Source organism: Lepus europaeus, chromosome 10 (assembly GCF_033115175.1).
Source record: "Lepus europaeus isolate LE1 chromosome 10, mLepTim1.pri, whole genome shotgun sequence".
In the NCBI taxonomy this organism is placed as follows: Eukaryota; Metazoa; Chordata; class Mammalia; order Lagomorpha; family Leporidae; genus Lepus; species Lepus europaeus.
In genome coordinates, this window is record NC_084836.1 from 86,552,795 (window position 1) to 86,576,349 (window position 23,555).

Below are 23,555 nucleotides of genomic sequence, written 5' to 3' on the forward strand. Positions count from 1 at the left end.
TACTCTCTTCCGGCCTGTAGAGTTTCTGTTGAAAAGTTTAATGTCCATATCTTTTTAGAGACCTGGGGAATTTTCAATTATTATTTTATTTATCAGGTTCTCAATGCATTTTTCCTTCTCTCCTCCCTCAGGAAAACCTCTATAATATGAATATGTGGGTCATTTAATGGTAGCCCACATTTCACATAGACTTTCTTCATTCTTTTTAATTCTTTTCTCTTTATTTTTGTCTGATTGTGTTACTTCAAAAGTCATGCCCTCTAGATCACAAATTCTTTCTTCCATGTAGTCTATTCTGCTATTGAAGCTCTCAATCATATATTTTATTTCACTGATTGAAGTTTTCACTTCCAAAATTCTATTTGGTTCTTCTTAATGATTTTTATTTCCTTATCTTTTTCTTTCACGTCACTCATTGATATCCTTATTTCTTTAAGCTGTTTATCTATATTCTCTTGCATTGCATTGAGTTTCCTTATAATTCTTGAATTCTATTTCTTTCTTTCTTTCTCTCTTTCTTTTTCTTTTTTTTTTTTTTTTTTTTTTTTTTGACAGGCAGAGTTAGACAGTGAGAGAGAGAGACAGAAAGAAAGGTCTTCCTTCCGTTGGTTCATCCCCAAATGGCTGCTACTGCCGGCACGTTGCGCTGATCCAGGAGGTGCTTCCTCCTGGTCTCCCATGTGGGTGCAAGGCTCAAGCACTTAGGCCATCCTCTATTGCCTTCCCAGGCCACAGCAGAGAGCTGGACTGGAAGAGAAGCAATTGGAACAGAATCCGGTGCCCCGACTGGGACTAGAACCCGGGGTGCCAGCGCCACAGGCGAAGGATTAAGCCAAGTGAGCCGCGGCGCTGGCCCCTTGAATTCTATTTCTGACATTTCATAGATTTCCTTCACATCAGTATCTAATTCTGGAGAACTATTGTGTTCTTCTAGAGGTGTCACATTACCTTGCTTCTTCATGTTTCCCGTGTCCCTACATTGATGTCTGCACATCAGGCAAAATTTCTCCCTTCTTTTTTATAGAGTAGGTATTATTGGAAAAGAGTTTATACTTTAGATGGAATGCAGGGATTCACTTGGCTTATTGCTTTTTCTTTGGTTCTAGGTGAGTCTAGAATTGTAGCCTCTTACATCTGCTTTAATCAATATCAACTGTATCTATAAGTGACACAGCAGTCTAGTGTCACTAATGATAGAAGTATCCCTCTGAAGTGATTGTGTGCTTCATAGACTATATCTTCAGTCCCCAGATAGTTTATTTTCAGTTACACAAGGGATTGTGATAGCCAGGGCCTGCTTTTGATGCTAAGAGACACAAAGTGGGCTGCCCCATCATCCTCTGAGTAACACTGAGGCTTGTGGCACAAAAAGCTGTGGCTCTAGGACTGTGTGACATTGATGTGCCCTTTCTCACGTCCTGCAGGAGAGTGCAACTGGTGTTCAGGGTTTTTTTTTTTTTTTTTTTTTTTTTTTTTTTTTTTTTTTTTTTTTTTTTTTTACAGGCAGAGTGGACAGTGAGAGAGAGAGACAGAGAGAAAGGTCTTCCTTTTGCCGTTGGTTCACCCTCCAATGGCCGCCGCGGTAGGCGCGCTGCGGCCGGCGCACCGCGCTGTTCCGATGGCAGGAGCCAGGTGCTTTTCCTGGTCTCCCATGGGGTGCAGGGCCCAAGCACTTGGGCCATCCTCCACTGCACTCCCTGGCCACAGCAGAGAGCTGGCCTGGAAGAGGGGCAACCTGGACAGGATCGGTGCCCCGACCGGGACTAGAACCCGGTGTGCCGGCGCCGCGAGGCGGAGGATTAGCCTGTTGAGCCGCGGCGCCGGCCGGTGTTCAGGTTTTTAACACTAATAGCCCCAGTTCCAGGCCTGAGAGATATGAACTGAACTCTGCTCAGTCCTACAGGGTGACTACAAGGTGTTAAGGAGATTTTTCCACTTGCAGGTATGGGTCTGGGAAGGTGAAATGCAGGCAATTTCTTCCCTAACTGGTGGATTCCAGTGAGTTTGAGGAAATTAGTGCTAATTGCTATAGTTCTGATGTTGCAGAGTACAATGGAGTCCTACCTAGATCCTCCAAGGTGGGAGGCAGGTATTGGGAATATTGTAGCCTCCTGTCCAAAGCACAGTGATACAGATACAGCACTCTAGATACAGCTAGTGAGTGTGAATTACTCTAAAGATTATAATACCAATATCAACAGTCCTGGTAACACAAAGACACTTAGAAAATTTCCCCAGTTCTCACAGGCACACAAGGGTATTGCTGGGGTTTGTTCGCAGGGCTCCCAGCACCATGAACTAGGAGCTGCAACAGGGACTTCCTCTGGTCATATCCAGATTTTTTTAAGGTCTTCTGTCTGTGTTAGGCACAAGAAGCTGAGGGGATCCCCCGGATCATGGAGCGTGAGTGAGCACAGCTCCAGATCTTAGGTAAAAGTTCCACAGGTACAGGTTGCAGGGGTGCCTGCTCTCCACCCTGCAAGTTGCCCTGACCCTGGCCCTGGATGTTTCTGGTAACAGCAAAACAGATCAGTTGCGTGACAGCTAACTGAGTCTTGTGCTATGTGGGGGTGGAGAAAGGCAAGGAGGCTTCATTTCTCAGAGCCAAGCAGTCACTTAGATTCTAGTCAACTCCTCAGACGGGATATAAAGTCAGTGACTGAATGTGGAATTCTCCCTCAGCCAGAGCTGCTGTGATGGGGCCTGTAGAAACTACCTCCTACATTGACTTGGGATGATGGCAACTCCCAGCCAGCAGTTGGCTGGGACTTACAGTGGGCCACAGTAGAGTGTCTGTCCTTTATCCTCACTGTTCCACAGAGGAGTCTCTGTTCCAATCTATCACTTCTCCATTGAAAATGTCTGAGTCAGTCCCCTAGAAATATGGTCCTTCCTTTGTTCTTCATATTCTTCTGTGGCTGAAGTCACTGTGGTTGCTCGCTATTCAGTCATCTTGGATTCTAACAGAATGTTTTTAACATGTTCATTTTTGATGACTTCTAGGGATTTTTATTTATTTATTTTCAATTTATTTGAAAGACAGGTATAGAAATCTTGCATCTACAGGTTCATTCCTCAAATGCCTGGAGCAATTATGGCTAGGCCAGGCCAAAGGAACCTGGAAACCATCCAAGTCTCCGATATGGCTGCCAGGGACCTAAATACTTTCCTGAGCCATCAGCTACTGCCTTCTAGGTTATACATTAGCAGGAAGCCAGACTCACAAGCAGAGCTGAGACTAGAACCCAGGTACTCAGATATGGGATGCAGGTATAACATGTGTCATATTAACCACTATGCCAAATATCTGCCTAACATTTTTTTTTTAGTTTTTGCAAATCATTCCATAAACAAGCTTATCTGATGCTACATAATCAAGAGTTTATTATAATACACCTTTGTAATCTTTTGAATTGCAGAACAGCAACCCAGAGGTAAACTTAAATTAATATATCACTATCTAAAGAGAAATCAGAATAGACATTTAGGACTTGCACTACAGAAGTCAAGGCAGATTCTTGGATCTTGAGATACTGATATGTTTTTATTAAAATAAATTTTTTATTATTACTCTTTAATCTTACCCTGAACTAGAACTGATCTGAAATCCTCCAAATTCAACCTATTGTTCCTTATTCTTATGCATTTCTTTGTTCCTTCTACCACGAATGCTATCCTGTACTATCTTTTTATCCTTACAAAATCTTATCCATCCATCCCTTAGTGGTCATTGTCTATGATGTCTTCACCCTGATCATCTACCCATAGTGATCATAATTATGGAATGCTGTCTATATCAGGAAAAATCTAAGTGAATCCCAATGACACCACTTCACACATAGTCTTGTATTTGACTAATTTTGAGGGCAAAAATGGAATACTTTATTGCCACCCTAGGATCAAGGACAATGCCTTGAAAATTACACTGAGAAGCACGATAATGTTTTCTAGATAAAAGAATAAATCAATAAATGAATGAAGGGATAAAAGAAATAAACAATTAAAGAAGAGGTGATCACTCAGTTGTGTGCTATTAACCCCAACTGCACTAGGAATGGAAAGAAAGGAGACATGAATAAAAGCTTGTCATTTGGCAGAGCATCATGTGACAAGAGCTAAGGACTGAAAAATGGCAATGAGTGGATAAAGGATGGTATTGTCATGAAGCTGGGGAACTAAGGCAGGGACCGAAAAACATAAAGAAGGTCAAAGCAAAGAATTTAGCTTGTTTTCTAAGATGTTGCCTTTCCCTAACCTCACCATGCAAACATTACAAAGTTATTTATATATATGGAAACCCAGAGTTTCTGAAGTGTGATCTCTCCAAAATTGTCCAGTAACTAAAACTGATTTTAAAAAAAATCTAGCTAGCCAAAATAGGACCCAAGGAAATATGGGGCATTCATAGAATTTGAGAAATGCACTGGGATTGCTACAGGTTTTTTAGAAAGTATTATGTAACTTAGAACAGTCTGTGAATCACCAGGGCTGTTCCACACGATACTCAATAGGGTACGAGGGTGTGGCAGCTGGCTCATATCTAATCTGGAAACTCATCTTAATGAGAGTTTAAGTGCCAGTAAAAATTCAGCTGAAATGATGCTTCATAATTCTACTTCATCCTCTCAACAATATTTAAAATCTATATTCTCAGTTTTCAGATGTGACTAAAATAGAGAGTTTGTGGGGACAACCATTATACTATACCAAGGTAATGGTAAAGGTAGCCAATTATGCTTTGGTACTGCAAATACTTAGAGTTGACAGCAATGCTCTGGAGAAATTTTGTACACTGGTACCCAAATATTAGGTCATTCCACCAAATATTTTGAAGCAAATTTAGCATTAAGATTTTTAGTCTGCTAAGATGCCAATCAAAATTTAGCTTCCTGATATTGCACTTTCAAGGAAGCACAACACATTACTTACCTTGATCAGTAACAGTAGGTATGTCCAACCTAACACCTCCACTAACAATCTGCAGACATTTTGTCATTTTGCAACAGAGAAAAAGCTTAATTTTCTATACAGCATGAATAAGCTTTTCAGAAAGCAATTTAAAAGCAGATTTCAGGAAACAACTTCTAAGGGCAGCTGAAAGAATGATGCTTTTAGCATGCTTTGATAACTATCAGAATTCCCAAATTACATAAATGCTTAATAACAAGTAAGCCTTTCTAACCTGAGCCTGCATAAGATACTACCTTTCCTGAAGAAACTAAAAGAAAGCTTAAAGGCATTTCATCAGCATGTTAAGTTCAGGACATATGAAAAGCAAATCAGAAACTTTAACCAGTTTTTTTTAAAAAAATTGTTTGCTCCTCCTTTTTTTGTCTTCACATGAAGAAATATATTTTTATTTTATGTTTTACAGATTTAATTTCTACCAAAGGAGATTATAATTAAGTGACTACATGAATTAAGCCCTGTTGTATCTTCTTAAAACTACTGCTGACAGACAACACTTAAAGGCAAAAACCAAGACACTTGTGCAGAATAAACATTGAGAAGAAGTGGAGATGTTTATTCTAGAAACAATAGACTGATATTAGGGAAGACATGCAATATTTTATTTATATTACACTTTTATATCACATTGAAATAAACTGTTCTTAAGTAATTGAATATCAAAAACAAAACTTAATAATAATGCCACAAATTAAAAGGGAAGGGCAGATAATAAAAAACTATAAGGCGCCATTGATTTTCATTTGCATTAACTTTACTGCACTTGGCAATAGATTTTAAATAATTCAAATAAAAGCATCTAATTAAGATGCTGTTGATTTCAAAGCAGGAGTTGCAACAGTTTAAAAACAACACCTAATCATAATATTTGCCAAGCTCCCACCTGTCCCTGGCATCCAACATGTCAGAAAAGGCTGTACAGTGGAACAGATAGAGCTGCAAATTCTTCACCCTTCCTATCGAGAAGAACAGCCTATTTGCCTAGCAAGAAGAGTAGCCTATTTGCACTCAGATCTACGCATGCTCTGCAGTTCTGTCCAACAGAATGTGAGGAATGTGACACTAATTCCTGATGCTGGGCCTTAAGACTCAACAGCTTCTACTTTCTCACTAGGAATATTACCCTTTGGAATCCAGCCACCAAACTGTGAGAAGCAGCCAGGATCAACCCAGCAGTCTGATACAGGATGTTGGCATTGCAAGTGCCAATACAATTAAACTTTAAGAATCACCATATATTGGAGCAGGTGTTCAGCCTAGAGGTTAAGATTTTTGTTGGGACACCTGCATCCCACATCAGAATACTTGGGTTCAATATGCAGCTTTAGCTCTTAACTCCAACTTCCTGCTAATACAGACCCTGAGAGCCAGCAATGGTGGCTCAAGTGAGCTCCTGTGGCCTATGTGGGAGACCTGGATTGAATTGCTGGCTCCTAGCTTCCACCTAGCCAAATTCCAGATAGCTGTTTCAGGCCTCTGGGAAGTGAATCAGCAGTTGGGAACACACATTCTCTTATCTCGCTGCCCCTAAAATAAATAAGCAAATAAATAAATCATTTAAAAGATTTATTTATTTATTTGAAAGACAATGTTACAGAGAGCAGTGGAGAGACAGAGAGAGAGATCTTCCATCTGCTGGTTCACTCCACCAAATGGCCCCAGTGGTCATAGCTGGGATAATGCGAAGCCAGAAGCCAGGAGCTTCTTCCAGGTCTCCATGTGGGTGCAGGTGCCCAAGGACTGGGGCCATCTTTCGCTGCTTTCCCAGGTGCCTTAGCAGGAAAGTGGATCAGAAGTAGAGCAGCAAAGACTTGAACCAGCTACAGGCAGCAGCTTTAGCCATGATGCCACAGTGCCAGCCCAAGTAAATAAATTTTTAAAAAATAACCATATGTCAAGTTTTGACAAAATATCAAAGAAAAACACCCACAATTACCCGAATAATCTATTCTAACACTCACTTTTCCAACTATGTATCATTGTTGGTTCTTAACTATTTCAGCTATAATAACATATTCCATAGAATGAATGCAGAAGCAAGCATGAGAATTCAATTATTCTCATTAAATCAAGTATCAGAGATTTGCAAAAGATACAAAGCAATGATACTCTTATTAATATATTTCATTTAGAAATCATTGTCACAAAAATATAAAATTCATTTTAAAATATGTTCTTATATTTTTATTGGGCTATATCTCACACACTATAAAATTTAGCATTATAAAGTATACAATTAAAATGTTTTAAGTGTGCTCACGAAGTCATACAAACATCACAACTACCCATTTCCAGGTATCTTCATCATCCCCAAAAGAAATTTGTATGCATTAATGGTCACTCCCTTTTCCCCTTACTCCTCAGTCCCTGACAACAACTAATCTACTTTCTGTTTCTATATATTTGTAAATTCTGGACATTTCACTTAAATGAAATCATTCAATAGGTGGCCTTTTATGTCCACTTTCTTTCATTTAGAATGTTTTCAAGGTTTATCCGAATTGTAGTACATATCAGTATTTTATTTCTTGTTATGGCCAATTAAAATTTCATTGTATTGATATAATGCATTTTATTTCGCCATTCATCAGTTGAAACCTTTGGGAGTTTTCTACTTTCTGGCAGTAAGAATAACTACAAACATTGGCACATTAGTTTTTGCATGAACTATATTGGTATTTTTATGTATAGAGTAATATTAAGTGTATTAATAAATATTTTAAAAATTTTAAAGTGTACATATCAATTATAAAAATCAACAAAAATTAAAGCTTTGGGGGATCACAAAAACCTTTTTTAAAAATTCAACATAGTACCATTTTTATTTTCTTTATTTTTAATTTTTTAAATTTATTTTTTAAGGAATATAAATTTCATAGGTACAACTTTAGGAATATAGTTATTCTTCCCACCATACTTGCTTTCCCACCCTCCTCCTCCTCTCTCTCCTCTTGCCAGTCCCATTCTCCATTAAGATTCATTTTCAATTAACTTTGTACACAGAAGACCAACTCTATACTAAGTAAATATTCAACAATTTTCACACACACACACACACACACACAACTGTTTGAGAACTAGTTTTACAGTTAACTCTCATAATAAAAGTGCAAAAGTTTCCTAAGGCCAGTAACTTAGAAACTGCTGCTATACTGAAAAATTTCCCCATGAATTTTCCCCACCAATTCATAGGAAATAAAAACAATTTTTAGGTTACATAAAACCTGCTATCTTGGCAGCTTTATTTCCTACCTTGTATTTAATGTGAGAAAAAAATCAACCAATACAATAAAGTCATCCAAAAGAAGGTAAGTATCATGATAGTATATGAAAGGTTTTTTTTTTTTCCCAAGAAGATACTAAAGAAGGTGAAATATTTTATGACTTTTTTTAAACTGCTCCAGCTTTCTAAAAACATTGAACTTATTTCAGATATACAAGTTCTTCAAACCCATGAATTTGGGTCCCTGTGAAAATCATGAGATATTTGAGGTAATTTTCTTGGCTTCTTTATACTTGGGGAAGAGATTCCTGTTCCAAACACCTGTCAATCTAGTTTCTACTGAAGTTCTGGTTGCTGGGAATACTTTACGTTGTACTCATTTTTCACAAAACATTCTTTACTCTTACATTCATAACTCTTGAACCAATGTTTTTTAATCTTGGGAAAAATTTCAAAATTTCTGATTACAAAACACATTCATCACATCTATCTTTGAAAAGATGGTAAACTCATGAACTTCTATAGTGTCTCCTTGTATTTATATGACTGTTCATGTGGCTAAATTGTTACACCTATTGACCCACCTCTGAATGCCTCCAAATTTTAAAAATTCATTCATTTGGGGGCTGGCTCTGTGGTGTGGCAGGTAAAGCCACCGGCTACAGTGCCGGCATCCCATATGGTCACCGGTTCAAGACCCGGCTGCTCCACTGCTCCCTGCTGTGGCCTGGGAGGACAGTAGAAGATGGCCCAAGGACTTGGGCCCTTGCACCCATCTGGAAGACCTAAAAGAAGCTCCTGGATCCTGGCTTCAGATTGTTGCAGCCAATTGGGGAGTGAACCAGTGGATGGAAGACCTCTCTCTCTCTCTCTCTCTCTCTGCGCCTCTCCTTCTCTCTCTGTATAACTGTGACTTTCAAGTAAAATAAAATAAACCTCTTAAAAAATTCATTCATTTGGTCAACCAAATTATTGAAGACTTTGGATCATGTTTCTCTGTGTGTAGAAATTTGAGTTCTAAACAGATATTAGAAATAGTAAAGTTATCTTGGGCTATTTATTTATATATCCATCATTTAGGATTATATTCCATAATAAGCATATGTTCTAGGAGAATAGTAGAACAATTTTTATTGAGAATTTAAAGTGAAGTTCTCTTTCATTGGAAGACTGTTCGATGGAGTGGGACAGAAATTTCTCTTTGATAGCTGAGAGTAATTTACTCAAAGGTCATCTAATTATCACCGATTGAATCCCATGTGATGCCCTAATTTAGAAGTTTCCTCATTAGTACCAACATCTCCCATGTGTTGAAGATAACTTCACATACTGTATCATTAATTTAAAATGTAAATTTAGAAAGGAAAAAATTGATATTTAGATCTTGTGGATATAATTTTCTATTACATATATGTATCTTGTTAAATAGAAGATAAGTTTTTACAGAAGGTATTAAAGTAGCATGAAAAGTCAAACAGATTTGGAGTTCAAACCCTGCCTCTGCCTCTTATCAACCGCAAGACTACAATGAAGTTATTAAGCCACTCCAAATCTCAATGGATTATCTAATGGATAATCTGCTCCCCCTCTACAGCCCAGGTACACATCAAATAGAAAGGCCAATTGACAATAAAGTGAATAGAAATTTTGAGCTGTGAGTGTGTATATGAGTATAGCCATATGTATATTTGAATACTTTTGCAATAATGAATACTTGCTCTTATGAAATTATTAACTTCTCAGAAATTTCTGGACACTAAGTGACTATTTAAAATAAATCCAAGAGCAAATCTGAAAGTAAACAATTGGTTATAAAAATTCACAGTCCAAAGCCAGCATTGTGGCACAATGAGTTAAGCTGCTGCTTTCAATGCCAACACCCCATATTGAAGTACTGGTTCAAGTCCTAGCTCCTACACTTCCACGCAGCTTCCTCCTAATGTGCTTGGTAAGGCAGCAGAAGACAGTCCAGTTGCATGCAGGAGACTGGGATGGTGTTCCTGACCCTGGGCATTAGCACAGCACAGACTTTGTTGTTGTGGGCATTTGGGGAGTGAACAGATAGAACATATAGATAGAATATAGAAAATATGGGCCGGTGCCATGGCTCAATAGGCTAATCCTCCACCTGCGGCGCCGGCACAGTGGGTTCTAGTCCCGGTCGAGGCGCCAGATTCTGTCCCAGTTGCTCCTCTTCCAGTCTAGCTCTCTGCTGTGGCCCGGGAGTGCAGTGGAGGATGGCCCAAGTACTTGGGCCCTGCACCCCATGAGAGACCAGGAGAAGCACCTGGCTCCTGGCTTTGGATCAGCGCAGTGTGCCAGCCGCAGTGTGCCAGCCGCAGCGGCCATTAGAGGGTGAACCAACAGCAAAGGAAGACCTTTCTCTGTCTCTCTCTCACTGTCCACTCTGCCTGTCAAAAAAAAAAAAGAATATAGAAAATATGAACAGATAGAAGATATGTGTGTGTCTCTCTTTCTCCATCTCTCTATCACTATGCATATATGTGTCTTCCTCTCTTTCTTTCATCACTATGCCTTTCAATAAACCTTTTTTAAAAAAATTCACGGTTGATTAACTATTTTTAAAAAGATTTATTTATTTGAAAGGCAGAGTTAAAGAGAGAGAAAGGGGGAGAGAGAGAGAGAGAGAGAGAGATCTTCCATCTGCTCGTTCACTCTCCAAATGGCCTCAATAGCCAGAGCTGGGCCAGGCCAAAGCCAGAAGCCAGAAGTTTCATCCAGGTCTCCCACATGGGTGCAGGGGCCCAATCACTTGGGCCATCCTCCGCTGCATACCCTCGGTGCATGAGCAAGGAGTTGGACTGGAAGTGAAGCAGCCAGGACTCTGACTGAATGCTCTTTTACTTATCTAATATCCTGAAGAGGGAAGCCCTTTCTAAATATTTATCCCCCCTGGGAAAAACTATACATGAAGGTGGTTTTATCTGGAAAGCCAAAATAGTATTGCAACATAGAAAACTTTTATTTATCTGCTTTTATTTTTCCTACCTGATGCTAAATGCTGAAATATTTTACTAAATTTCACTTCATCGAATCAACTCTATTCTCCTACCTTCCTTAGTGAGGAAAATAATTACAGGAGGCTAACATTACCTTTGTCATCTATTCCTCCTCCCCACCTCTGATGAGATTAGATTTTTGCCTATTTATTTTCTTCCTTTTTTAAGAGTACAGTGCCTGCAGCCAATGTGGTGCCAAATAAATATTTAATAAATGAATGAATAAGTAAGAATGAAACAATAGTCTCCACCCTTTTCTTTGATTTACAAACTTTTACCCCACAATGTTTAATTACTTAACCACCATATTCTCAGTTAAGCTATTCAAATACTATTTACCCTCCAGAAATCTTTATACCATCAAATAAACTCATTCTTTGGAAGCTATTTTTTGAGTTCATATATTTTCAACTGATTATTTTCAACATATTCGTTCAACAACTTCTTTCTTGATTGGCTATTCAGTTTACTTCTAGTTTGTAAAAGATTTAACATAGTTTCATTAGTATAATATATTCCTAGTCGTACTTCAAATTCCTAGCTGGTTCTATATTACTGATCTCCTCAATTCAAAATCATTATTACAGGTTGACTATATATTAAAAGCCTATATTGTGTGTGGTAAGTCTGGTCTTCAGCAGAAGTCAGCTTATGAGGAGCCTAGGCAGCTCTGCCAGCCAAGAGTTGGATCACTGGAAATGGAACTGCCCTGAAGTCGAAGGACGTCCAGGTCAGAGCCACAGACCTTGCTGGCTCCAAGCTGAAAAGCCCTTCACTTGCCCCAGCTTCCAAAGTGACCACTGCAGCTGAGGGGACGGCCAAGTAGGGTCAGCAACATTACAGGCAGAACTGTAAACTTCCTGTTAGAGATGCCACCTGCCTTTACCTGGCCAGCTCTCCTCCCAGGCCAGCTAGGTAATGGAAGTCAACAGGGTGCCTTCCCAAGGAGGTTCACACTTCTCTTAGGATGTACCCCATGTGAAGAGATAGATAGATCTGGGCCTCATAACTTAGAAGGCCTTAAAGCCCACCAGATTATTATCGAGCCCCTTCTTTCAGTTTCTATTTGCCTCTCAATCGGAAAACTTATTCATGGCTTAAGACAGCACCTTTCTTAGGTCCTCTAGTAATGACTCTGTCCTTTGTTCTAGACCCTGTCTAGCCCACTTGGGGCTTCATTCCTTTGTAATCATAGCCTCTACTTTTAATCAATGATTTTACTCCTGACCTGTGTGTACTGATGGTCCTCTCCCCCACTTAATGTTGTATGATTGTTCAGGAGTTTGTCCATAGACAAACCCCTCTACCTGCAAAAGCTGAGTGGCTTTTCTCCCAGTCTTGCTTGGGATCAGCTTTAAACCACGCCCATCAAACAGCCTTCACAAGGGTCCAGAGACCGCCCCCTCATTTCCTCTCCTCTATGAAATCCTCTCATTACCTGGTTAATGCCGCTCTTAGGATCATTGGTTGCTATTCTCACCCTGTCTTTTATAATACCGTGTCTGCTTACGTGTTTACAGGAGTTGATAATGGAATGAACCAAGGCCTTCAGCAACCAGGCAGTCAACCAAATGCTACTACAGGATTATACTCAGCTCCCCACCCTTGAGACATCACCCCATGCCAGCAGGAAGTAGTTCTAAACACAGATCATCGTCCCTCTACCCCTCCTGGACTTTTGGAACTAATGTAATCCCATACAACTCCTGCTTTATATAAAACAAAAGGGGGGAATGTTAGTAAAATGGTGCAGTACCAACACCATCTCTAGGTTCTAGCCCCCACCACCATTGCTGGAAGCCAGGTAGCCACATGGCCCAACCACCAGTGTCAGCCCCACCCCCATCCTAATGGGATTCACTGCTTCTACTTCCCTGCCTGCCCCCTGGCAAAGTTTTAAAAGGACCTGTTCCTGAACACGTGGCTTTCTCTTTATCTTTGTCTCCTGATTTCTCTGTCTGTCTCTCTCTTACACTCTCCTCTCTCTCTTTTCCTTCTTCACCCCTTCCCTCCGGTCTATTGGGTTTCCCCAATAAACTCTTTCCCTAAAAAAAAAAAAAAAAGGCTATATTGTCAGGAAGCTCCTACCAAGCAAAAACAACAGTAATAGGATTTAGAATCTTTCAGATCACATAGAGAGCTAGATACAGTGCCTTGTTCATGGAAGTGTTTCATAAATATTTACTGATTTGATTAACTGAGTTTTCTCTCACATTAAAAGATGGTTAACTTTGGAAAGAATTGCCATAAACCAGGAATGAGGTAATTAAGTTTCTGGGGTCATTGCTATGGCACAGCGAGTTAAACTGCTGCCTGCTGCATCAGCATCCCATATGGGCGTCTGATCCAACTCCCTGGTAATGTGCTTAGGATAAGCAGCAGAAGATGACCCAAGTTCTTAGGCCCCTGCACCCACCTGGGAGACCTGGTTGAAGCTCCTGGTTCCTGGCTTTGGCCTGGCCCAGACCCAGTTGTTGGGGCCATTTGGAGAATGAAGCAGCAGATGGAACATCTCTCTCTCTCTCTCTCTCTCTCTCTCCTTTTCTCTATAACTTGCCTTTCAAATAAAATAAATAAATCTTTTTTTAAAAAAAAGGAAATTTCTACTGTCAACTGAGCACTTATTCATCATCAAAAAAGAAGCAGAGAATTCCTATGTAAGAATCAACTGTGGGGGCTGGCATCGTGGCATAGTGGGTAAAGCCACTATCTGCAATGCTAGCATCCCATGTGGGCACCAGTTCTAGTCCTGGATGCTCCACTTCCAGCAGACAGAAAATCTCTCCATTTCTGCCTTTCAAATAAATAAATCATTTTTAAGTGATCTGGATTAAAACCAGTAATGACTACTGTTTAAAGATATTTTTGGTTGCTGTTCCTTGTCAGAAAATACTAGGATTGAATGAATATTATCTAATTGGAAAATAAAATGTTGATAATAGTTTGATAACATTTTATACAGATTTTGAAAACTATGGGGCTGGCGCTGTGGCATAGCGGGTAAAGCCGCTGCCTGCAGTGCTAGCATCCCATATGGGCGCTAGTTCACGTCCTGGTAGCTTCCCTTCTGATCTAGCTCTCTGTTATGGACTGGGGAAGCAGCAAGTCCTTGGGAGCCTGCACCCACATGGGAGACCAGGAAGAAGCTCCTGGCTCCTGGCTTCGGATCAGCTCCCATCATTGCAGCCATTTGGGAATTAAACCAGCGGAAAGAACACTTCTCTCTCTTTGCCTCTGCTTCTCTGAAGCTCTGCCTTTCAAACAAATAAATAAATCTTTTTAAAAAAGAAAGAAAACTACATACACTTTATTATTGGCACTCCTGGATTCATGAAATTAAGTGACAGATGAATTAAAATGTGTTTGAAGACCTATGTACTATTAGATCACAACAAAACTTCATAACTGCCACACAATAAAAAAACACACTCAGCGACATAACCATCTGTCATTTTGCACTGTATAGCATGATTTTTCTTGAGTTGCTTAATTTCATAGCTTTATCACAAACATTTGCTAATGGTACCTCAAGAAAGAAACTTGAAATTGAGCGTCTGCAATTGCAAAATGTTTTCTGTATTATATAATTGTTTGTATTCTTACCTTTGAAACATTTAATTTTAGACCTACATTATAGTCTTTTTTTATCTAAACTTGTGTTACCAAGGGTATGTCTGGGTAAGATTTTAACTGAGCTAACCACATTTTTTCAGACTACTGTAAATTTTACTTAAGTAAGGAATGATTCAATTAAAGATAAAATGAAGTCAATAATATTTCTATACATGTTAGAAGATCAAGGATAAAATAGGTAAAATCCATTAAAGATTTAATTAAAAAAAAAAACAAATTTTACCACCAGTGTTTATCAATCTAAGGGGTAAAATGACAACTTTTGAAGCTACTGAAAAACACTTTAAATAGATGCTGAGAACGAAGTCCGATTTCAAATTTGCTTTCTATGTTTTTGTATACTTTGACATGATAAATAGTAAAAAAAAATCAATCTATTAAAGTATAAAGTTTTTGTACCTTAGGCAAATACTAGGAAAAGATCGAGAATGGTGAAAGACCAACGGCATTTAGGAAGCTGGATGTCCTTAAGACCATGTTTCTCACACTTCTGTCATTCATTTGCAGGACCTCATCTACACAAATCAGCACTACCATTTATTTAGCTTTTTTTCCTTCAAGTTTACTTTACATCTATTCACTTAAAAAAAATCCTAAATGTTGCTCTAAGCAACAATATCTGTAAATAAATGCTAAAACTTTTAAAATTTTCTATCACGTAAAATTATTCCTTTGTCCCATTATGAGCACATTGCCTTAAGAAAATTATGTTAAATGTATCATAAGGGAGCTGTTCCTATGAAGATGAGAGGTTAAGAAATGGAGGAAGAAATCTAGAAAGCTAAACACATAATTGCATAACTACCAGAAGGAGAAAATTGTACACATGTGAGCTAACTTTATCCAATTCAGGTTTTCCAATCATATTGTTAGTGGGTGGTATGAGTCAATTTGGAGATTCCTGCTCCCTCCTTCACTGCCATTGCCCCACCCAATAATTATTTCAGTTATCTTGGATCAGAAAAATTATGGAGCGCGCTTTGCTAGGCTGGCCACCTTAACCACATTGAGATAATTTGCCACTGCTGTTTTTTTTATTTTTTCTCTTCTCCATATAAAAACTTCAAGTAAGCAACACTGTTAAAATCTATTTTTACCACATATTCTGTGCACACTTACTTTACTATTCACATATGTATTACTTGCTTTTTGTCACTGTTTCCATCCTTGCATATAGCTTCATGAAGATAATTTATCTGTCTTGAATATTGCTGTATCAAAACTGGTACACTGTAAATGTTAAGTAAACATTTGCTGAATGAATTAACCATTTTACCTTTGAATATTGTCTCCTATTCTTGATATTTATTGCCACTTGCCTTGGTAACATATATTTCCTCTCTCTATTTTTAATGTATTTCTTTTTCTTGCCTCTATTTAGGCACACATATTATCTTTCTCTACTATTTAGGCTTTGGGTTTTAAAACTATACTTTTATTTAGCTTAAACATTAGAGTTGAAACTCCAAAACATTACATGTGTCCAAGTTAATTTTCTTGACTCTATCAAATTCAGTTTTGCAATATAATTCCCTTTGTTTTGTACAGCATTGTACCTCTTCTACTTTAAACTCTGGCCCCTGGTACAAATAGTACATTTCAAATGGTACATAAAAATCATACGTTTTATGAGTAGTGATTTTGTAAAAAATGTTTCAGAGCTTTCATTCCTCCTGCTGCTCTGACAGATATCTTTTACTTCAGACGCATAGTAGTTTTGGTTTTTTTTTTAAAATAATTAATCTCATATTTTCAAAGGAAATGTTTAACATTTGTTTTTAGTTATTCATTTCTTAAATGCTTGAAGTGAGTCTTAAATAACTGAACCAGAGCATAGGTTATATGCATTAATCAACATGGCCAGAATATATATATATATATATATATATATATGTATGTATATACATATATATATTAAATATTTATTTTATTTATTCGAAAGACAGAGTTACAGAGAGAGGTAGAGACAGGTATAGAGAAAGAGGTCTTCCATCTGTTGGTTCACTCCCCAAATGGCTGCAACTGAGCTGATCTGAAGCCAGGAACCAGGAGTTTCTTCTGCATCTCCCACGTGGATACAGGGGCCCAAGGACTTGGGCCATCCTCCACTGCTTTTCCAGACACATTAGCAGAGAGCTGGATCGAATATGGAGCAGCCGGTGCTTGAACCAGTGCCCCTCTGGAATGCCAGCACTGCAGGCCGGGGTCTTAACCTACTGCACCACAGTGCCAGCTCCAGAATATATTTTTATCTTCTCTCAGTTAACTATGTGAGGAATGATATAGTACATATTCAAAAAAAATTAATTTCTAAAAAATGTCCAAAATTTGGACATTTTTTAAAAAGATTTATTTATTTATTTGAAAGGCTGCATTACAGAGAGAGAGGGAGAGACAGAGCCAGGCCAAAGCCAGGAGCCAGAAGCTTCTTCCAGGTCTCCCAAGTGGGTGCAAGGGTTCAACTACTTGTGCCACCTTCCACTGCTTTCCTAGGTGCATTAAGTAGATAGCTGGATTGAAAGTGGAGCAGCCGGGATTTGAACCAGTGTCCACCCAGCATCGCTGGGTTCCAGCATCGCTGCTGGTGGTTTAACCCACAGTACCGGCTCCTATTTTGTACATTTTCTAAAATTTCAATCTAGGTTTTCAGATTAGAATTACTTTAAAAACAAAAGATGACCAATATATGCTTGAATTCTCATTACCCACAAAAAATTATTCTCTTCCCTTCCTTGAAATTGAGATCAAGGTGGGTACTTTTGATTACAATTAGAAGATTTAATTATCAGAGGTTCAGAAGCAGATATTTTTCAAATTTGGAGTTTTGAAATTGTGTACTTTTCAGGTAAGAATAGGACTTATTTGAACTCTACAGGCCATACACAGTACATAAACTTTTTAAAGTTGGGTAAGGCAGACCAGCAAGAATGACAAATGATTTACTCTCCTGTTTACTATGAGATATAGATCATGCACATTTGCTTGTTTCATATGCCCCTCACTTCTTTCAGTCCATGTTAATGAGTACAATGAAGCTACAATAAATACAAAGCACAATTTAAAGTAAAAATTAATCAGAAAAATGTGAAATGCTTGATAATTAAAAACTATTAATACAAAAAATTGTAATCTCTGGTAGGATATATGAGCGCAGCAATAAAAAGATATGTGTGCTAATATACTAATATGGAGAACATTTGTTTTCTTTCCTAAGAATATGTAACACTAAAATAATTTCAAAAGAGTGGTTATTTAAAAGACTTATTAATGTATTATTATTATTAAGGTCTGAATTTTGTGGTTTATTGAAGATCTTGGTAATATTTTGCTTTTCAGACTTTTTCCACTGCCCTAATTTCTCAAAAATGTTGGAAAACTATTTTTCAATCATAATCTGAATATTTATTCATTGGCTTTATTAGCTAAGAAGATACACTTGAATGTGCCTACAATGATTAGCACTTTAGGGTGTGTCTTTTAATAGCTTGAGAAAAGGACCTACAGTATTTAAAAGACCATCTCATTACCACAAATATCCATATATGTATAGATATTTTTTGAGTTTTTAATTTTGTTCCATGGGTATATATTTGACTATCATCACCTCAATAACATACCATTTTAACAAGTATTATTTTTGTAATAAATTCTGATGTTCTGTAGAATGAGTATTTCAACCTTGTTTATTTTTTTAAGATTGTCTTTGCTATTTTTTACCCTGACCCTTTCCTATAACTTTTAAATGAGTTTATACTCAAACAACTTTGGGAAAATTGACATCTTTACAGTATTTAATCTTCCAGTTCATGCACATAATCTTTCCATATTAAACTTTTCTTTCATTAATACTGCACAGTTTTCTGTGTCTTGTATACATTTAATAACTTATAGAATGTGTACTTATTTAGTATTATAGGTAATACTTAAAATTTTTCACTTATTTATTGTAAATAGGAATACACACTTAAAATTTATTTATATAAAGGGAACAGATTTGATTTATTTCATATACACAGTTTTAAGAATATAATGACACTTCCCATCCTCCCTCTTCCTTCCTTTCTTATTTCTCTTTTCATTTTTGCAGTGACATACTTTTAATTTACTTTACAATTATAAGCTTAATCCTCCACTAAATAAAGAATTCAACAAGTACTAAGTAGAAAAATCACTGTTCCTCTGGAGTGTAGACAATAAGAAATAATCAAATCTCACTATGTCAATTTCACTCATATACATTATATTTTTAGTACTATGCTATATATAAGTTACGACAAATCAAAGAAAATATATGACATTTGTATTTTGGGAACTGTGTTATTTCACTAAGTATAACTGTCTCCAGTTGCATCCATTTTGTTGTGGACGAGAAGATGTCATTCTTTTCTATTGCTGAATACATTATTGCTGTGTACATATCACATTTTCTTTATCCAGTCATCAGTTGATGGACATCTGGGTTGATTCCATATATCTTAGCTTTTGTGAATTGTGCTGCTACAAACATGAAATTTTTGATGAATTTATCTTGCTAAATAAATTAATCCTATTTATCCATAGCTGTTTTATGGTTTAAATCTGCTGTACTGCTAGTGATAGTTTTGTTGCTCTTCAACTGCTATAACTTTTTGTTCTTTATTGCCATAGGTAGGACCTCCAATGAAGTAATGAATAAAGATAATATTTTTTTTCATTTTTGATTTCAAAGGGAAAGTTTTCAACATTATGCTCTTATTTTGTCTTCTTGTGGATTTTTATAGATTTTTTTTATTGATTCAAGGAATTATCCTTCTAATACTAGCTTTCTGTGAGTATTTTTAAAGTCTAAAAATACATTTTGAATTTTTGAAATTATTTTCTGCAGTTATGGAGATTATCATAATTTTTCTTCTTTATGATATAAACTGGTAAGTTCCATTGATTTTTTTTTTATTTGAGAAGCAGAGATGGAAGAGACTGTGACATAGAGAGAGAGTGAGCTCTCATCCACTAGTTCTCTCCCCAAATGCATACAGCAGCTGAGGATCCAGCCTGGCAAAAGTCAGGAGTCAGGAACTCACTGCAGGTCTGTCTTATGGATGGTAGGGACCCAATTATTTGAGCCATCACCACTGCCTCTCGAAGTCTGGAGTCAGGAGCCAGAGGAAAGCATCAAACCCAGGTCTTCTGATATGATATACTGCATCCCCACCAGTGTGGTAATCACTAGGCCAAGCACTCATTCTCTAAGTTTTGGTGTCTTACAGATATTGTAAACAATCTGCATTTTTAAGTTGTGGAGAGTTTATATGAAATCAATTAGCACAAATTTGTTAATCAAGTTTTTAAGGTATCTATGTTCACAATGATTTCATATATACAGATCAATTTTTGAGAGAAACATACATTTGAATCAGTTTCTAACAGAAACATTTTTAAAATTTCCTACTATAATTGTGAATTTGACTGATTTCTTATTGAATTATGTCATATTTTGCTTGTTTCTTTGGACTACACTAGCAAGTACCTTCCTGGAAAATCTACTTTGTATTGTTATAAAATGTGTTTCCTTGTTTGATAATAGTACAGTGGGACTTTTATTTTTGTAGTTGTATAATGCATCTTTATCCAACTTTTTACTTCATGTATTTCTGTATCCTTTACATGTTTTTATAGACAACAAAGGGTTAATTTTTTAAAAAATTTTTATAATGTTTGTATTTTAATTGCAATAGTTAATTTACATTGAATATAACTTATATTTGGTTTAAGGTCTATCATTTTACATTTTGGTATCTAATTATATGGCAAATTCTATCTTCTGTTATTCCTCAAGTTTTCATCTGTGAAATGTTTTATAAATCATATAGTATTTTATTTTCCTCTGCTATCAATTTGTTTGTTATGTATTAATTCACTGATATTTTGGGGGATATTTTCCAGACTATAAGTCTTTCCTGGAAAGGATGTCATATCAATGACTACTTTACCATATCCAAAAAAAATGCAGGGACAGTAGAATAAAATAGATCAATTTACTTCTCTTCTTCAATCCTGTAATACTGGAGGTGAACATTTTTTAAAAAAAACTTTTATTTGAAAGAGCAACAGAAAGTGAGAACATTTTAATTCCATATACATTTTAAATATCATAAAGCATTATTATTAATATTATATTTGACAGCCAGTATAAATATATTTATAAGCATGCTTAGCAATTTCTTTAATCTGCACTCTTTTTTTCTCTATATATTTCTAGCTGAAATAATTTCATTTTGCTTAAATAATACCATTCAGTGTTTCCTTTGGTTTTTTAATATTCTGATGAAAAATCAATTCTTTTTTTTTTTTTTTTTGACAGGCCGAGTTAGACAGTGAGAGAGAGAGAGACAGAGAGAAAGGTCTTCCTTCCATTGGTTCACCCCCCAAATGGCCGCTATGTGCCATTGGTGCGCTGTGCTGATCCAGGTGCTTCCTCCTGGTCTCCCATGCAGGTGCAGGGCCCAAGCACTTGGGCCATCCTCCACTGCCTTCCCGGGTCACAGCACAGAGCTGGACTGAAAGAGGAGCAACCGGGACAGAATCCGGCACCCTGACTGGGACTAGAACCTGGGGTACGGCACCGCAGGTGGAGGATTAGCCTAGTGAGCCACGGTGCCAGCCAAATCAATTATTTTCATCAGGACTTTAGAATTTAATTTTTATATCTAGTCTTTAATTTGTTTAGGTTTTTTTACTTTATTTTTTCATGTTAATATTATATTATTATAAAAACAGATTCAGTATACTTCATAGACACAACTTTAAGAATATAATACTTTCCACCCTCCCCATCTTTCAGCTTTTAAAAACATTTTTGGTCTTTGTTAGAAGTTTCACTATGAAAGGCTTAGGTGTTGTTTTGTTTTTTGTTTTTTGTTTTTTTTTTTCCTTTTTATTTTACTAGAGTTTTATACTCCTTCTTGAATTTGTGGCTTCATTTTTTTAGTTTTGAAAAGTTCTCTGCCTTTGTTTGTTTAAGTTCCTTTTCTCACATGTTCTCTTTACCCCAAAGCCTTCCGGGAACTTCAGTTGCCTGTATATAGGACCTTTTTTCCAAAGAGTTTCATACATTTTTCCTCTATATTGTCTGTACATTTTTTGTGTCCAAACTTATCCATATATATATTTTTTAATTATTTCAATGGCAGACAGACAGAGATCCTCCATCCTCATATGCCTGCAACAGCTGGCACTGAATCAGGTTGAAGTCAAGAGGCTGAAACTAAATCCAGTGTTGGCCGGCGCCGTGGCTCACTAGGCTAATCCTCCGCCTGCAGCGCCAGCACCGCGGGTTCTAGTCCTGGTCGGGTTGCCAGATTCTGTCCCAGTTGCTCCTCTTCCAGTCCAACTCTCTGCTGTGGTCCCGGGAAGGCAGTGGAGAATGGCCCAAGTGCTTGGGCCCTGCACCCACATGGGAGACCAGGAGAAGCACCTGGCTCCTGGCTTTGGATCAGTGCGGTGCTCCGAACGCAGCGGCCATTGGAGGGTGAACCAATGGTAAGAGGAAGACTTTTCTGTCTCTCTCTCTCTCACTGTCCACTCTGCCTATCAAATAATAATAATAATAATAATAATAATAATAATCCAGTGTCGGCAGAGCCAACCACTTCAATCATCCCTCCCACCACCTCTATGGCACACATCAATAGGAAGCTGGAATTGGAAGCAAAGCTAGGATCTGAACCTAGGCACTCTGATGAGGCAGACATTTCAAGTTGCCTCTTAACCAAATGTCCTCCCCCATTTTTTAGTTTTGATATTCAATTTTCAGCTTTATCAGACCAGCTCCTTTTCTGTTTGATTCTTATTTTCACTAATATTTCTTGAATTTTCATTTGTCTATTTGTTTTCTGACATTATCAAACTTTTAAAGAACTTCATGTACATGTAAAAATTATTTCAAATTCCATGACTGATAACTCTTTTTTTATTTTATTTTTTTTTTAACTTTTATTTAATGAATATAAATTTCCAGTGTACAGCTTATGGATTACAATGGCTTCCCCCCCCCAATAACTTCCCTCCCACCCGCAACCCTCCCCCCTCCCGCTCCCTCTCCCCTTCCATTTGCATCAAGATTCATTTTCAATTCTCCTTATATACAGAAGATCAATTTAGTATAAAGATTTCAACAGTTTGCACCCACATAGAAACACAAAGTGAAACATACTGTTTGAGTACTAGTTATAGCATTAAATCACAATGTACAGCACATTAAGGACAGAGATCCCACATGAGGAGCAAGTGCACAGTGGCTCCTGTTGTTGACCCAACAAATTGACACTCTAGTTTATGGCGCCAGTAACCATCCTAGGCTGTCGTCATGAGTTGCCAAGGCTATGGAAGCCTTCCAAGTTCACTGACTCTGATCATATTTAGACAAGGTCATAAAAGACAGAGTGAGGATAGTAACCAATGATCCTAAGAGTGGCATTAACCAGGTTTGAACAATTATACAGCATTAAGTGGGGAAGAGGACCATCAGTACACACAGGTTGGGAGTAGAGCCATTGGTGGTAGAGTAGAGGTTATGATTACAATGGAATGAGGCCCAAGTGCACTAGACAGGGCCTAGAACAAAGGACAGAGTCATTATTAGAGGAGCTAAGAAAGGTGCTGTCTAAGCTACAATTAAGTTTTCTGATTGAGAGGCAAATAGAACCTGATAGAAGGGGCTTGATAATAATCTG

General features: G+C 37.5%; 1 protein-coding gene across 1 annotated transcript in view; it reads right to left on the reverse strand.

Annotated features, from left to right (window-relative positions):
• LOC133768127 (ADP-ribose glycohydrolase MACROD2-like) overlaps window positions 1–23,555 on the reverse strand; it is a 728,541-nt gene that overhangs the window by 414,487 nt on the left and 290,499 nt on the right. The gene's annotated exons all lie outside the window — the stretch shown is intronic.